Source organism: Herpailurus yagouaroundi, unplaced genomic scaffold, assembly GCF_014898765.1.
Source record: "Herpailurus yagouaroundi ecotype Mexico unplaced genomic scaffold, PumYag 141, whole genome shotgun sequence".
NCBI lineage: Eukaryota > Metazoa > Chordata > Mammalia > Carnivora > Felidae > Herpailurus > Herpailurus yagouaroundi.
The window spans coordinates 72,569,535-72,586,374 of NW_024412396.1; the positions used below are offsets into that span (position 1 = coordinate 72,569,535).

The 16,840-nt window shown below is 60.8% G+C and overlaps 1 long non-coding RNA gene across 1 annotated transcript; it reads left to right on the top strand.

Annotated features, from left to right (window-relative positions):
* The first annotated feature begins 3,106 nt into the window (after positions 1 to 3,106).
* On the top strand, positions 3,107 to 6,720 carry LOC121032292 (uncharacterized). Its single transcript, XR_005791197.1, has 2 exons — positions 3,107 to 4,926; positions 6,294 to 6,720. It is a non-coding gene; the product is annotated as an uncharacterized LOC121032292 (long non-coding RNA).
* The last annotated feature ends 10,120 nt before the right edge of the window (positions 6,721 to 16,840 follow it).

Genomic DNA, 16,840 nt, shown 5'->3' on the forward strand with positions numbered 1-16,840 from the left:
GCACGGGGGCCCTGGGCTCTTGCACCGGGAGACTGGGCCCCAGGCCGTGGCTCGCTGGGAGGCCAACGGCACCTTCCGCCCTCCCCTTCCCCCGACCCCGCCCGAGGCCACGGAGGGTCCCCCCGGCTGCGATGGGCAGCAGGCCCTCCCCGGGGCGTTCCCCAACGGCTGTCCCCATGCATGGCCTGCACCTGCGAGGCGCGTCCCGGCCGCCCCAGCCGCTTTGCCTCCCACCCCCCTGCCTCGGGGGGCCGCGCCGGCCGACGCCCCCTCGGAGGGGAGCCCCCCGGGGCCGCTTGCTCTGCGTGCTGCTCCCGTGGTGCGTGAGGAGAGGTTGCCCGTGGCGCGTTCGCATTCATCATGACGCACAATACACGGTCGACCTCTCTTCAGCATCAGCTCCCGCCTTGCATGCCTCCTGCTCGCGCCGCAGTCTGGGGAGGGCCGGGCCGGGTGCATGGCCGAGGGCCGAGCATGTGCGGACTCCCAGCCCGCGGCCCCCGGGGCGAGTGGTGGGCGTCTCTGAGGAAGAAGCCTCCCGTCCGGAGTCAGCCCCGCTCAGTGGTACCTGAAATAGGTTGCCTGTGAGGTGTTCACTTTCTATACGATGAATATTATACAGTCAACCTCTTTCCGGTGTCGAATCCCGCCTTGGACGCGTCCACTTCGGGTGCCGGAGGTGCAGGTGGTGGCGGTGCCCGCGCCGGTTGGCCCGTGGACTCGGTGTGGGGGTCTGTGGCACCTGGCCTGTTCGCTTTCCAGCCCCACGCATTCTGGAGAGCTTCTGAGAGCCACAAGGGGCGCGGTCCGGCGGCTCCGGAGGCGCCCAGGCTGGCGGTTCCCGACGTCCCTGCGCTGGGCAGTCACCGGGCTCTGGGCTAGGCCTCCACCTGCTGATCCTCCTTTCCCCGAGGGCTCCCGGCCCCGCCCAGACCACGGCAGAGTCACAGGGTGGGGGTGGCGGGAAGGGTCAGGGCTTCTGCAAAGCGAGCTCAGAGGGATGACCTAAGGGTTTGTGGAGTGTGCTAATTGTCTTCCGGGCTGCAGGAAGCTCTTTCCGTGCTGGATCGCGTCACCCCAGCGGCCTCTCCCTGGAACGTCCTACTCTGTGCACGCCTTTCCCTTGGTGGCCTCCTCCGACCTGTGGTCTCTCTGTGCCCGGAGCCAGGTCTCCCGCGGCGACCTTGCCAGTGGAGTGCTGTGGCTCCAGGCCGCCCGCTCTTCCCTGGGCACTGGGCCCCAGGTGTGGCAGCCACATCTCCCCTGTGTGCCCAGCCCTCCTCTCCAGCCCCTGCTGTGGCCCTGCCCTGGGGAGCCTCCTTCTCTGGCTCAGACCACTGCATAGGACCCACTCGGGTCTCCCCCTCCTTCTTCTGCCAAGAGAACCTTCTAGAGAGCAGTCTGGCTCTCTCTGCACTACCCAAAGCTCCTCCGAGGCACCCCTTCCTCATGCCCTGCTCCACGGGAACCGCTCCCAAGACTCTGGTCGGCCAGCCTCGTTCCCTGCCACGCCCTTCTTTTGATGTTTGTATGTATCACCCCCGCCCCTCCCCACTTAGGTCCACCCACCCGCCTACTGGGACCTGGGTCCTGGGGGGCCTCCTCTGCAGCCTGCCTCAGCCTCCTCCCCTCCAGCCTTCCCTGCCTGGGCCTCCCCCACGCCCTGCATATCGGTGTCTCAGGACACCTAGCCCCACTCTTGCTCAAAAGGGACTGTCCCTTTCTAGAGCTAGAGGTTCAGGATCCCGGAGGGGATGGAATGTCCCTTGTTTATGGAGGCTGTCCGTTTTCCTAGTCACCTTCTGTCAGTCACCCTGTTATGGCTTTCTTCCTGGCTGACTGCTGTCTGAAATGACCTGACGTTAATGTTGGCTTTCTCTCTCCCCCCAGACTAAGATTTCTCGGGGCAAGGATTTTTTTTTTTTTTTTTTTTTTTTTTTTCCTCTCCTGTTCCCTGCTGTGTCCTCAGCTGTGGGACCCGGGCCAGGCCCAAATTAGAGGGATGGCGAGTGTTTGTTGATTGACTAACAGATTCCTTAAGGGCAGGGACCTTATCAAGTTAAGTGCCCCCAGAAAAGTGCTGGGCACAGAGGAGGCACTCAAGAAAACATGTTGATAGAGCCCATGAATATGGTAATTGGTTTTTAGAAATTCTTCACATTGGTTAGAAACTGTTTGGTGTTTTGGCTTTCCTTCCGGATGTCATTTGGGAGAGTTGAGGTTTGCTGCACTTAAAGGTCAGGTCGGCTGGGTCCGGGCTCTTCTCTCCATTTTGCAAGGGGCTCCCCAGACCCCCAAAAGGAGCGATGAGCCCCGCTGTAATCCTACAAACGCCAACTGAGCGCCCCCCCCCCCCCCCCCCCCCCCCCCCCCCCCCCCAGCACGCTCTGTGGTGTTCAGAGCCAGGTGCTCTGGGGAGCTCTGTCCACAGCAGGCTGGAGTGTGGTGTGCGAGGGCTAATATATTATGCATGGAAGTGACTAAATGGGGACACTTGGAGATGAAAATTGCTATTAATGCGTCCACACATCTTTGGAATATGTTAAACGTCTGTAGGGTTGGGAGGCGACATTAGCCTTATTTAATAGAGCCGGTGTAACCATCCCCACACCCCGGCTTTAATAGCCCGGGCGCCTCTAGGCCCCCCAGGCTGTTGCTCGGGGACACCACTGGGTATATCAGCGAGCGCTGGAGAATTCTGTATGAGGCAAAATGTCAGCCTGGGCTACCAGGCATTCAGGCAGCATATGTCCCAGACTCATTTTAGACCCAAAGACAGTGACCCCATGCCGCTCGGTGCAGAATCCCATTGAAAAGCCAAATTACTGGTTTATCTGCTGTTTGAGCAGAAGAGAGAATAGACAAAGGGCCAGATGAACATGTCTGTCCCCGCAGCAGCCAGATGACCGTCGCCGTGGACCCTGAGGCCAGAGGGCCCATCTCCGAGGTGCCGCGTAAGCCAGCCGTGGGCCTGAGCTCCCGAGGCGCGGGCCGTCTCCCAGGCCTGCGTGGGCAAGGCCCCCCGCTGCCCCCGCTGTGTCTCCTGGATACAATTCTGTGAGAGCCTCTTTGAAAACTGAAAAGCTGTTAGAGCAATTGGACCTGTGTTCTCACTGCCACCCGGCAGCCTTGGGCGCGGCAGGCTCTGCTTTACAGGGAGAACGTGGGGCACGGGGAGGGGGAGAGACCCCTCCGAGGCCACCCAGCTGGCAGGCAGGGCGGGGCTGGCCCCAGGCAGCTGGCCCTTAAGGACTTTGCCTGCTGAGAGCCACCAGGCTTTAGGAACGTTCCGGAGCCCTGGAAGAAGGCAGGCCCGTGGAAGCTTTGCACAAGGCGGCGGGCTCGCTCTTCCCAGTGCTCCGCTGGCCATACTTGCGGCGGGTCTCTCCCTGCGCCCGCCGGGCATCTCTCCGATTTGGTGAGCCAGCCGCATCGGGCTGGGTACGGTCCCCGGGGCTCCTGGCTCCTGTCTGGCCTGGGGAGAGGGCCGCTCGCGCGGGCAGAAGACCCAGGGCACAGAGGAGACGTAAACGCCAAAGACCCACTTTGACTCGTGTCTTTCACTGCCGCATCTGAGCGCCTTTGAGGGTTGCGTGCAGATCTAGCCAGGGCAGCTGGTGAGCCAGAATGGAGAACTCGGGCCAGCCGGCTGCCGTCTCCAGGGCAGGGCCAGGCACCAGCCCCACTCCCCCAGACTCCCCCTCGCTTTGCTCTGCCCCCGCCCTTGTTCCGGGACCACCCTGCACAGACTCAGTGGCTGGTGCAGTCCCGGAAGAACCCATGGATGTCAGGGCTGAGCGGGAGCCCTGAGTTCCTGTCCTCTTGTCCCCTCAACCCCCCGCCGCTCACATCCTCATACAGATGAGGTCCGAGAGGGTGGCCTGCTTGGCCAAGACTTTTCTTCTGAGCGTTGTCTCCGACTTTGGGGGCGGGACCCACCTCTGGCAAATAGGTAGTTTTCTTCTTTGCAAAGACGGGGTGACCCAGCACCCCACAGCTGCGGGATAGTGATGCCGCTGCCCTGCCACGGAGGTTCTAGAAGCCAGAACCTTGACCCTGTGGCGTTGGCTCATAGTTGGTGCTCAGCTAAGGCCAAGATCAGACACCAGCACCGGATAGGTGTTCAGTACGAGAGGGTGCATTGAAATCAGATCCCTTCATTGCCAGGAAGAAGCTCACGAGAAGGGCTGGAAGGATGTTTGTGGAACGAAGAAATAAACGCGTGCTCTTTGAGGGGATAAAGAAGCAGAGAGAAAAAGAAGAATCCGGGGAAGATGGACATAAATCTCCACCAAGCACCGCCAAGGCTTTGCAGCCCAGGCGGCTGAAAAGACCCCGCGGAGGCAGAAGGGGCCATTTGTCACAGGCGGGGACTGGCTTGAGGGCCAGGAAGCAAGGGTGTGACGGAGGCTCATCCATCATCTTCCCATTATTCCCCCGACGTGGAAAGGAGCCTGCGCGAGCCCGCGTGGCAGAATGGGCGTGGGGGTGGGGGTAGGGGTGGGGAGGGACCCCAAGGAACGGCAGGCCCGGCAGGTGAGCCCACGGCTCCGGGTCAGGTCCCAAAGCCCTGGCGTGGGCAGCAGAGAGGACAGGAGCCACTCAAGGCCACCTGACAAGTCACGGGGCAGGACTTTGTGGCCAGTATGGCTCTAGGACCCAAATGGGTGCGTGATCGAACATCTGAAAACCCGTCTCGTGCCCTTGGTGTGAGGCGGTGGCTTTCGTACCTGTGAGTCCCAGTGCCAGGCCTGGGTTCGTGCCATGCCCCTGCCCGGAACGTCCCTCTGCCACCTCCTGCAGGAAGCTGTCCCTGATCTGCCCCTGCACCCGACACACACACACCTCAGCCTCAATCTGCAGGGATCAGCCCCCTGATTCTTCAATCAACAGGTATCTCTCTGCCCAGCTGGCAAGCTCTGCAGGGTGAGGGGCTGTTTCTGGTTTGGTCGTTGTGGGGCCCCTGGGCCCAGGGAAGGGGTCACGTGATGCTGGCTGATCTTGTCTTCCCTTGCCAAGCACGCCAGGCTGGGTGGGTGTTTGGCGGGGGCCCAACACGTGGGGCCTTTGGTCGATCGCAACCATGAGACAAGAACTGGGCCAGGGGTGGCTACGCCAGACCACTCTGGCCTGCAGAGATGTGGGCTGTGAGCTGGAGAGCCCGCTCTGATTCTAGAAGCTTTGCTTGGGTTAGGTGAGTGCATGTTGGAAGGACCACAGGGCGCCTCCCACTTGGGCCTGGAGCAAAGGTGGGATTTGCCTAGGGCACACGGGGTCCAGGGGAGACCCGAGCTCATTAACAGAGTGGGTCTCGGGACGGAGATCATTGCTCCTTACCTGGTGCGGTGTAGCTCCCCCAGGCCCCAAACAGTGCTCGTCGAGTGAATGAACGAAACCGGGCCTCCTGACTCCTGCCCAGAGCTCTCTGCACACCCCCCCCTCCCCCCCCAGCCCCAGACAGCTTTGCTCCACAGCTCACTCTGGTTGTGGAGAACGGAGTGGACCCCACACGGGCTGCAGCGTGAGGGAGGCTTGAGCAGGCTAGACCCCCGGCCTGGGGACAGTGGGGCCCTGCCTCCAGGGTCCCCTGGGAGTGAAGGCCCCGGTCCTCCTTGGGGCCGGCCGCTGTGCACGGAGCCCGGGGTGTGGGCAACCTTCCAGAATGCTGTTTCCCACCATCTGTGATATCTTCGTTTTCTCTAACACTCAAAAATAGATGTTTCTGTTATGCTTCTCGTTGGCAGGGTTGCTGCAGGGCCTGCCAAGGCCCGGGGGAGCCCGCCAGCCTGCGGAGTCTTACTGTACAAACAGTTGGGGAGGGGGGTGTCTCTGTTAACTTGAAATCCCCGATCAGTAAACATGCCAATTTAAAGTGTAATTAACTCAGGCCGGAAAAAATTCAGATCTGGACTGCTTTTCACAGTTGAAGTTGTTTTTCTTTTATTTATTTATCTCTTTCCGGGTGTGATGGTGTCTGTGGCAGGTTTAAGCCAGGAAAAATAGAAGGGGGGCTGAAGTGGGGAGGGGGCCGGCTGGGAGAGGAAGCGATGGAAGGCAAAGAAGGAGGAGAGGGGAGGTGGGCCTGGCCCCCCCCCCCCCCCCCATGGCCCAGGGTCTGTATGCCCTTTCTGTCCAGGATGCCGGGTGAAGAAACGGAGGAGAGGGAAGCAGGGGGCGTCCTGCTGGGCCAGGTGATTCAGAGTCACGGGGGCCGTGCCAGGGAAGCACCCAGCTCGTTTGTTGGGTGGGCTCTGGGTCCTGCTCCTGACTCTCTGTCTTGCCTCCTCTTTCAGGGGTCTCTCTGTTTTCCGCGAGCCCACCCCGGACCATCAGCACCAGACTCCTCCTGCTTCCCAGGACTCCGGGGAAGGTCCTGCTCTTGGAGAAGGTCAATGGCATCCACACCCCAGCAGAACAGACACGCGGCCCTGCCCCTGCCCCTCCCCAGGAAGAAGTGGGGGCCGTACGCTCCCCACCCTTCATAAAGCACCCTGAGTGGGTCCCAGGAGTGGATCCGTCAGGGGTCAGGCCCGCGCTGTGGACTGGGGAGGACCACGAGGGCACGCAGAGAACTCCTGAGTGACCATGAACTGCAGCGGAAGAGCCATTGACATGTGCCCTCCCCCCAAAAAAGGCTCAGAAATTCCTGCTCTTCCTTTGCAAACACTTGGCATGTTTTGGGGCTATTTGAATAATAAATACACATTATAAAACTCCAAATATGTTTGTGTGTCTATATGTTCAGAGATGATGTTCATTAAGTGGAAGGTTTAAAAACAAAGGCCATCTGCCCTCGGGAGGGATTCTCCTCTAGAGTCACTGGCCTTTGCCCAAAGGGGACCCTGCAGGGAGCGTCTCCCCATAGCCCAGGGGTCCACTTCGGGGTGGCGGGGTGGGCGGGGGGCTCCCCTGCCCGTGGGAGGCAGGGCCCAGAAGGCCCGCTTTCCCGTCTGAGGTCTGAGCCGGCTCCCGCCCCCGCGGCCGCCCCCCTCCCACCGGGGCAGAGGCCGAGCCCCCGCCTCCTCTCTGCAGCCTCCGCTGGTCACGACTCAGCCGGGCTGACTCAGACGCGGCCCTGAGCGGAGCCTCGTAAATTACATAATTACCTACGGAACCTGCCGCCGCCGCTGAGCGACGGGAAGGACGCTCGGCCGGTGACTCACTGTTTTCCCCGGAGCCTCTCGCCCGCGCTCGGCAGCCGCCTCGGTCTGGGCTGGTTGGGCAGGGGGAAGGGCCGCCGGCTTGGCCTCCGTCCCCGGCTCTGCAGTGAAGGGGGCGCAGCCTGCCGGGCGGCGCGGGGCTTTGGGTGGGGGGGCACTTTCCCCTCCAGCCCCCCTTAGCCTTCCTGATGGGCTGTGCCCGCCTGGGGGAAGAGGAAGCAGGTCCAGAGAGGCTTGATCCTTGGCCCCGTCCACACCCAGCCGGAAGTGGCTCCGGCCGTGCCGGTGACCCCCCCCCCAGTGTAGCCCCCTGCCCCCCGGCCAGAGCCCAGCTGCTGGGTACCCCCTCCCTCCTCCCGACCGCTCCCCCTGGCATCTGCCACCTCTTCTCCAGAGCCCCCTGACGTGGGCAGACTCTCCCTTCGGAAAAACCCTTCTCCTGACGGTGACTGTGTTTGGCAAGGAGGCACCGCGTTGCCTTTGCAACTCAAGGTGTACCTGCGGGTGGGGGATGCCGGAGGGGGGCGCCTGTTTCTTTTTGAAATAAAAAACCCAATAGGGGCACCTGGCTGGCTCAGTCAGAGGAGCGTGTGACTCTCGATCTCGGGGTTGTGAGTTCAGGCCCCACGTTGGCCGTAGAGGTCACACACAAAAAAATAAACTTAAAAAAAACAAAAACCTAACAGAATAGGCCTGATGGGCCCGTGCGCTCTGATAGGACCTAGGTTTGAATCCAGCCTTATCACTTCCTGGTGCTGAGCCTCCGTTTCCTCATCTACGAAATGGGCACACCACCTATCACCCTCCCGGTGAGCAGGATGGATTTTAAGTATACGTAAAGTCCCCCATGCAGTGCCCGAGGGGGTTAGGCTCTCACTAGCCTGGGGACTTCCTCCTGGCGATCCAGGGCTGGTGAGGGTCCCCATAGACCCTGAAGTCACCACACACCTGCAGCCCAACTCACCCTGGCCTAGGACTGAGGGTCCCTGATGGTCCAGACCACCCCGGGCCCAAGCCCCAACCTCCTGATGTGCCCCCTAGGTCCCAAAGGTACCCCAAAACAGAGCCACGAGGAACAGAGCCCATTATACTCAGAGCTGCATCTAGGTCCCAGGCAAAGCTCCTCAGCAGGTCACGGAAGGTGCTGAGGGTCCCCAGACCTGGGGCAGGAGTTCCCAGAGGCCCCCCCCCCCCCAGCCCCCCCCCCTGTCCTCTTCCACTCCAAGTCCGGGGAGAAAGCTGCATGTGTGAGCAGCTCTGTTGCTGTCGGGGTCTGTGGCCTGCTGAGGTCACCTTCTGGGGAGGTTGTAGAGGTGTTGACAGGGCAGTCCCCAAGGCCCACCCCCTGCCCCCCCCCCATAGGTCATGTCAGCTCACCCTGTAAGCCCACCACTCCTTTTCAGTTGTACATCTCCTGCAGGGACCCCAAACACATGTGCTGAGGGGCTGGCTTCCTGGAAGAGAGCCTCTGGGGAGGCTCCTTTTCCTACTGTGGCCCCAGCCTGTCCCCCTTCCTCCCCACAGGCTCCCTGGGGCTGGTCTAATGTTCTAATAATCACACACCCCCCACTCTCTACCCCCAAGTGTGCACCACTGTGCACCAGGCAGGAACTGGGTGCCGCATTCAAACCAGGGGAGAAGGTCCTAGTAAAAAGCACACACCTGGTTGCAGATCCGTCAGGCTCCTGGTTCCAAGTTACCCCTGGGAAGTCACTTGTCTACACTGGGGATCAGTCTTCTCATCTGCAAAATGGGTGGGACTGAATCAGATTGTGTGGTGCTGAAGTCCCAAGAGTCCCTTCCTGGGCCACTACCCCTTGTGATCCAGCCTTCCAGGTTCCTGGGCCACCCTCCCCTCCACCACTATCAAAACACCCTGCAGCACTCTCAGCAGCCCCCCGCTATCCAGAGAAGCCGCCACCCCTGCAGCTCTTCCCGCATTCCCGGGGGGGGGGCGGGACGGTGTGGGGCTTGCACCCCCTCTCTCCCTGGGGTTGCTCACCCCTGCTTCTGCTTTCTGCCCCTTGCCCTTCTCTTCGCAACGCATCATCCGGCCAGAGCTGTCCATGGAAGTTTCTAGGAGTTAACCGGGGGAATTATAGCTCCCCAGAGGAAACGACTGGAATCTGAGCGGCAGACCACACTGTTCCTGGAGCTTCTGTGTGTCCCCGAGGTCCAGCCCTGTGCCCTGGGGGCTGGGAGTCCCCTGCTCCCAGATGCAGACAGCCTTTACTGTCCCTTTCCACAGCCCTAAACATACTGTCCCTCCAGGGGGATCCCTGTCCTATCAGGGATGCTGGGGCCTCAGAGGAGCTCTGCTGGTCCCCTGGGATGCAGACCTTTGAGAAATAGCCATCTTCTCCTAGCCTCAGTGCAAAGGCATGCATCAGTGTTCCGGGGGCCACAGGCCCTGTACCCCAACAGCCCAAGTGCATATTCCAGTGCAGCGATCCAGTAGATCACTACTCCAGCAGGGCCCGCCTCAGGCTTCCCATCTGTCAAAGGGGGCTGCCGTGACGATGAGATGAGTTTGTCTGTGCAAGGACGTGAACGCTGGCCATGAGACCATTTGCCACCCTCATCGCAGGACCCTCGAGCTGGGACCTGAGACCCTGTGACAGATCTAAAGTGTCTCCCTTTATTTTTGTGGTTAAGATGGTGATATGCCCCACTATTTATCTGCTCTCTTGCCATGATCGTTGGCCCCCTTTTGGTCCTTGAAACAGAAGTCAGCTTCTGAGCGGCTCCCAGCCCTGACTTGGTTGTGTTAGGGACTCTCCTGCCCAGACTTCTGGAGGTGGGGAGGAGCGGTCCAGAGGGAAAAATCCGAGTCGGGGTCACTGAGTTAGGTGTTTGCAGTTGGGCGACAAGATCAGAACTCAGCAGGGAGCCTGGCACCCAGGGGGAGCTGGAGAACTAGTGACCGAATGGGGGACGCTGTGTTCGGGGACATCGTATGCAAATGAGCCCGGGGTCAGAGTGCACAACAGACAGACTCGGCAAGGCCGGCCGGTGGTCAGCACTGTGATCCAGGCTGGCTCTGGGTACAGTGGGGACCCCAGAGCCGAGAGGCCACACAACCCGAGGCCCCTCTCACCCGGGAGCTCCTTTCTGTGTCCCTGCTTGGGTCCCAATCCACAGCTCTCCCCTGCCAGCGCCGCACCCCCTGCACTGACTTTCAGGAGGCTGAGGGATGTGCACGTAAATGATTGCTACCCTGCTATCTGCACACCCACCATGCAAACGTGCACGTGAGCAAAAGGGGCCGTTCCCTGTGCCCGAGCCAAGGTCAGGGCCCCTGGATGGAGCATGAAGTGGTCCAGGAAGTTGGGCAGCAGGAAAGCCCGTTGGCAGAGATGACAAGGAACCGTGGACACCGGCGATGGCGATGGCTCTATCAGGAGCTGGGCTAGAAGAAAGGCCCGGTGTCAAAGTGGACCCCAAGCTCTCTCCGAAGTGTGGCTTCTCACTGGTTCCTCCTGACACTAAAGCGACACTCTGCGCAGGTGTCCCTGGGTCACCTTGTGTGATGTCACCGAGCCCCACGACTCTCTTGTCTTCTCCTGGTCACTAACGAAGGTGACCCCACTCTGGCCTCCTTTCTCGAAGCTGGGTGGTTCCTCCTCTCACATCCAGTTTCCCTAATGGCCACGCTCATTTGCTCCCCGGGCGGCTCAGGGGGTTCCGTTCCTGCTCTGAGACCCCGTCCGGCCCAGCGGGGAGTGGATGGCTGGCGCTCCGTCACCGGGAGATGTCTGGCTCCTCTCTCCCGCCCCAGCCCCACACCTGATCGGCCCCCCGGGAGGAGGCCGGATACTGAGCTCGGAGCAGGACCTCTGCGCACCGGCCTCTCCCCTGCAGGGGAAGCCTCGACTGGAGGGAGCCCCGGGACGGGCGGGCCCTCGGAGGGGCAGGGGCGAGAGGGCCCCTTCCCTGCAGAGGCCTGGCTGGGCCAGGCGGGCTGTTGCTCATCTCCTGTCTGTTGCCATCTTCTTCCACCTGGAAGCTCCCTGTCGCGCTGACATTTTCCTGAGGCCCGTCCAGGAGGAAGGGGGCTGGCGGCCACACAGCACACGAGAGGGTGTGGGGGTGAGCCCGGCCTTACTAAGGCTGCCTCTTCCCTGGGCTTGGGGCAGAGGGATGGTGCAGACCCTCTCTCTCTGGGAGGGGGGGGGTCACTTCACGGGTCCCCCGGAGAGCCCCAGAGCCACGGGTTCGCGGCCTCCCTGCCCCACATGTGGACCGCACAGGGGTCCCCGAGCTAGATCCCCCGTCCCCCCGCAGAGGAAGACCGGCCAGCTGCCCCACGTCCCTCCAAGGTCCCCTTCCCCAAGGCCCTCTGAGCACTGTGATTCACCAGAAGGAGGCACGTCTAGGGGCTCGCTGGCCTTCCCTAGCTCCCTGCCACTTTGTAACCCGGAATAAGGCCAGAACCACTCACGTGTCTTAACGTTTCAGGCGCTCAGCGTCCACTTAGCTAGCGGCTTCCCAGCACCCCAAAGCTCTGGGCAGGGACCTCGCGGTGCCCGGTGCAAGCCAGGAGACAAAGGAGTGAGACCCCAAGAGGCCTGGGTCACCCGCCGGGTCGGGGAGGAAGACCCTCGGGTGGCGACCTCAGGCCGGGTGATGCTTCCGCAGCCCCAAGAAGCCGCCCGCGGCCCGGACGCCGTGCCCGATGACAATGTCCCCTTTCACCTTCCATTTCCCGGCATGCCCCTGCCTCCTGCCTGGCACATTTCCCATTTTCGGCTGAAAGCAAGTCAGCCCAGGCCAGGACAGCCACCTGCCTGCGGTGCTGTGGCTAGCCCCGCCGGGTCGGGGTCCCCTGTGGGAAGGCCGGGGTGGTGGACGTTGATGCAGGCGAGGGGGGCACAGTGCCGGCAGGCAACCCCTCAGGAAAGGAAGCTGCTGGCCGTTGTTACAACTGGCCGGCACCAGAAAAGGGCACCCTTACACCTGGGCGGGGGGGCAGGTGGTCCGAGCTTCCAGGCTGTGGGAGCCCCGGGGGGAGACATCCAACCTGGGGGCCCAAAGAGGTGGAATTTGAGGGGCCCTAGGAGTGGGTGGAGAACAGGTGAGGCCACTAAAGGCAGAGGAAAGGCCAAAACGGGGCTCAGCTGGCAGAGGCGGGGGCACTGAGGCTGCGGAGGTCCCGCCCTCTGACCGTGACTCAGGCAGGCCATTGTTCCCGGGGCAGGTGGGGGCGGCGGTGGAACGGAGACCCCTCCCTGCCCGCGCAGGGTGGCTCGGCAGAATTGCAGAGACTGAGCCGCTGGTTGCTAATGGGCTTGGGGAAAATGGGATGCAATTTAGCGGGTGTTTTTCAGGCCGAGAGCTATTGAATAAATGAAGCGCGCACAGCCCCAGCCGCTGACGCGCCGCCGGCTGCTGGCGTCCTGGCAGGAGGCGGGGGCGGCGGGCGGTGGGACTGGGGGACCGGTGGGAGGGAGGGCGGCGGGGGCCTGGCGGTGGGGGGGGGGACACAACCTTACGTGCCTGGAGCAGGGGCGTGGGTGCGATCAGAGGTGGGGGGACCTCAGAGCCCGCCTTGCCGGGCAGGGGAGACGGGGCCTGGAGGAGAGAGGGGAGAAGGGGAGAGACTGGGGGGAGGGGGGTTTGCAGGAGATCTTGACCTTGTTCCACCCCCCCCCCCCCGGTGGGTCAGTTGCTGGGGGACCCTGTGCCACTGTCACTCACACTTAGGGGCCTGTCCCAGGCGAGGGGACATTTGCAATGTGGGCAGCAAGCAGACTAGGGCTGCTTGGACGAGGTGGGAGGATCAGTGAGTCTGAGCCTCGGGCATCTCCGCCTGGACCCCCACTCCTCTCCCCCCCCCAAACCCCGTGTGGTGGAAGGTGGGCTTGAGGGTGACACGGGGGCCGCCCTGGGAGCTGTGCTAGGGGTGGGGCTGCAGGTGGCTGACCCCTGCTCGGCTGTGGAAAAGGTAAAGCCCACCCGGGTGCTCTGGCTTGGTAAAGGGTGGGGGGCAGCCGGCCAAACGGAGCTCGCGGGGGTCAGCCCCAGGCCTCGGAAGGGCCCAGAGCTCCCACACCTGTAGAGAGCCCCTGGGTCTCCCCTGCATCTTCCAAGAATGTGCTGTGTGACCCTGGGCAGGCCCACGGCCTCTCAGGACCTTCGGTTTCCAGAGGCTAAGACACGAGACACAGAGAGTAGGGACTCCTGAACGCACACATCCACGCTCACGCAAACGCCACTGCTCTCCGGGCCCCGTGGTTCCCGAAGCCCACAGGGGCTGGTTGAGGCCCCAGCTCGGAGTTGCTGGATCCCTCTGACGCTTTTCTAGAACACACAGCCAGGCAAGTGGGCGGGGGGTCGGGGGGGGGGGGCTCCCTTCCTTCAGAGAGGAAGCCTCCAGGAGGCAACGCGAGCTGTCAGCCTTGACCAATCACCACGAGGTGGCCGCAGACTTCAGACATGCGTGCTGAGGGTTCTGAAACGAAACCTCTAAGGGGGCACCGTGGAATGACCGTGGCGGCTGGGCACGGGACACACTGGGGCGGATAACTGTCCCCAAGAGCCACCAAGCCCACCCACTTGCCCTCGGTTTCCAGGTACCCCTGGGGGATCCCTCTCCTCTCCTACGCAGCAACCCCAAACCCTGAGGGTCCTGGGGGAAGGTGCTTCCGAAACTCAGTTTCCACACGCGCAAAATGGAGATAAAAGGCTAAGCCGGGCAGAGGCCTGCACCTCGGCTCCCTTGGAGGCCACCCCACTGCCCAGGGCTCTCACCCCTCGGCCCCTGAGAGCGGCTGGGGACGCCGGGGAACAGTCTGTCCAAAGCCCTGCCTCCAAGGTGTCCTGGGCGGTAGTGGAGGGTGGCAGGACGTGGGCCTCCCACCTTGAGATGCTCAGCTTGACCTCTAACTTTCAGACACGCCCCGCGGGGTGCAGGCACGTGCCCAGAGCCACGAGGCAGGCGTGTCCCCACCCCCAGCCAAATGCCACGGGATCCCACCCATGGCTGGACAGGCTGCCCTTGCTCCACGGAGTGGCGAGGGAGAATGCACCACGGGGAGGCTGGGGACTGGAGAACCCGGATCCTCAGACCAGAGAGGAGAAGGGGCCTTGGTGGGAAAGCAGCGGGTGCCAGTCCCTTGAGCCGCTAGAGGGGCCGTTCCTCGTCTGTGGGCAGCACAGCCCGCTTGTTTTCACCTGCCCTTGGACAAACCTGTGAAGTGGCCTGTCATTGTCTCCGATTGGCCTTGTCGCAGCTTGGCGTCCGCGAGATGATTTATGTCCTCCCCCCCGCCCCCCAACGAACAACACGGCCCCCAGGAGAGCGCGGGGCCAGCTTCCGGCAGACACGGTCACCAGGAGAGAGCGGGGCCAACCTCCAGCAGGTGCCCGTAACGGCAGGAGCACGCCCCCGTGCCAGCCACGCTTCCAAGCAGGTGGCTTTTTTCGGCAGGATTTCTTTTTTCCCCTCCAGCTTTCTGCAGGTATAATTGACAAATAAAATTGCATATATTGAAGTTGTACAATGTGATGATTTGATATACCTAGGCATTATGAAATGATTACTGTAATCAAGTTAATTGACGTGCACATCCCCTCTGTCACCGGTTTTGTGTATGCGTGAGGATGTTGTAAGAGGCACGCGGCAACTTTCAAGTACGGTCACCGTGCTGTTGATCAGACGCAAAGAGCTTCCTGCTCGTACACGGGGGGGGTGGGGGGGACCCCACATCTCCCCAGTTCCCCTACACCCTGTGCCTGGCCACTGCCATTCGACCTGCAGTTTCTTCTTCTTTTTTTTTTTTTTTTCCTAAATGTTTATTTTTGAGAGAGAGAGGGAGGGAGCACCAGAGGGGGAGGAGGCAGAGAGGAACAAAGGATAGGAAGCAGATTCTGAGCTGTCAGCACAGAGCCCGACGCGGGGCTCGAACCCACGAACCCCGAGATCACGACCTGAGCAGAAGTCAGAGGTTTAACTGACCGAGCCACCCAGGCGCCCCATTGACTCACAGTTCCTATGAGCTCCCTTCTTCGTTTTGTCCATGTCTCATATAAGTGATACCATAGAGTAATTGTCTTTTTTGTCCAGCTTATTTCACTTAACGTGATGTGCTCCAGGTGCCTCCAAGGGGTCCCAAATGGCAGGATTCCCTTCTTTTTTGTGACCAAGTGATATTGCATTGTAGGCGTGCACGCGTCTCCTTGTCCATTCATCCAGCAGGGGACACTTAGGCTGTGTCCCTGCCTTGGCTCTTGGGAACGACGCTGTGGGGAACAGAGGGGGGCAGGAATCTGTTCCACATGGTGATTTCACTTCCTCTGGACGGGTACCCAGAAGGAGGAGCGCGGCACCATAGGGTAATTCCGTTTTTAATTTTTTGAGGCGCCTCCATACTGGTTCCCGCGGTGGCCACACCAGTCTGCGTCCCCTCCCGCACGGGGCACGAGGGCTCCCTCTCCGCCACATCCTCGCCAGCTCTTGTCTCTTCTTGCGGACAGCCATCCCGACAGGGGTGAGGTGACGGCTCCTCGTGCCGCGGATTTCCATTTCCCCGACGACGAGTGACAATGAGCATCTTTCCACGTGCCCGCTGGCCGTCGGTATCCTTCTTTGGAGAAACGTCTCTTCACATCTTCCGCCCATTTTTCAGTCGGGCTTTATGTTTGCCGTTGAGTCGTCTGAGCTCTTTATGTAACGGGTATCTGTTCGATAGCTCCGCACCTTACGCCGTGCCCACCCCGAGCGTGGCTACCATCTGTCACCACACGACCCTATTACGGCACCACCGGCTACGTTCCGCAGACTTCCTTACATAGTTTGAGTATCGACTCCTTGCCGAGACACGTAGTTTGCAGATACTTTCTCCCGTCCGTCATGTTGTCGATGGTGTCGTTTGCTGTGCAGAAGCTTTCTTCGTTCGGCGCGGTCCCCACTTGTCTGGTTTTGCTTTTCTTACCTGTGTTTTTGGTGCCGGATCCCAGAAATCGCTGCCAAGACCCACGTCAAGGAGTCTTGCCCTTATCTTTCCTTCTAGGAGTTTCATGGCTTCGGGTCTTCCCCTTGAGTCTTTGATCCACTTCGAATTAACTTTTGTGAGCGGTATAAGCTAGGGTTCCGTTTCATTCTTCTGCATGTGGAGATCCAGGTTTTCCAACACCATTTATCGAAGGGAACGTCCTTTGCCCATCGTGTATTTTTGGTGTCCTTGCCAAGGATTAGTTAGTTGATCCTATACGCGGGAGTTTATTTCTGGGCTCTCTATTCTGTTCCATTGTTCGGTGTGTCTGTTTTCATGCCATACCACACTGTTTTAAGTACGATCGCCCTGTGACATCGTTTGAAAGGAGGGAGCATGATGCCTCCAGCTTTGTCCTTTTTTCTCAACATTGCCTTGGCTGTTGGAGGTCTTTTGTGCATCCATACAATAGTAGCATTGTTCTCGGTTTCTTTTAAAAAAATTTTTTTTAACATTTATTCATTTTTGAGACACAGAGGGAGACAGAGCACAAGTGGGGGAGGGACAGAGAGCAGGTGGGGACCCAGAATCCAAAGCAGGCTCCAGGCTCTGAGCTGTCAGCACAGAGCCTGATGCAGGGCTTGAACCGTGAGATCGTGACCTGAGCTGACGTCGGACACCTAACCAACAGAGCCACCCAGGCGCCCCAGGATTGTTCTTTCTGTTTCTGTGACAAACACCATCGGA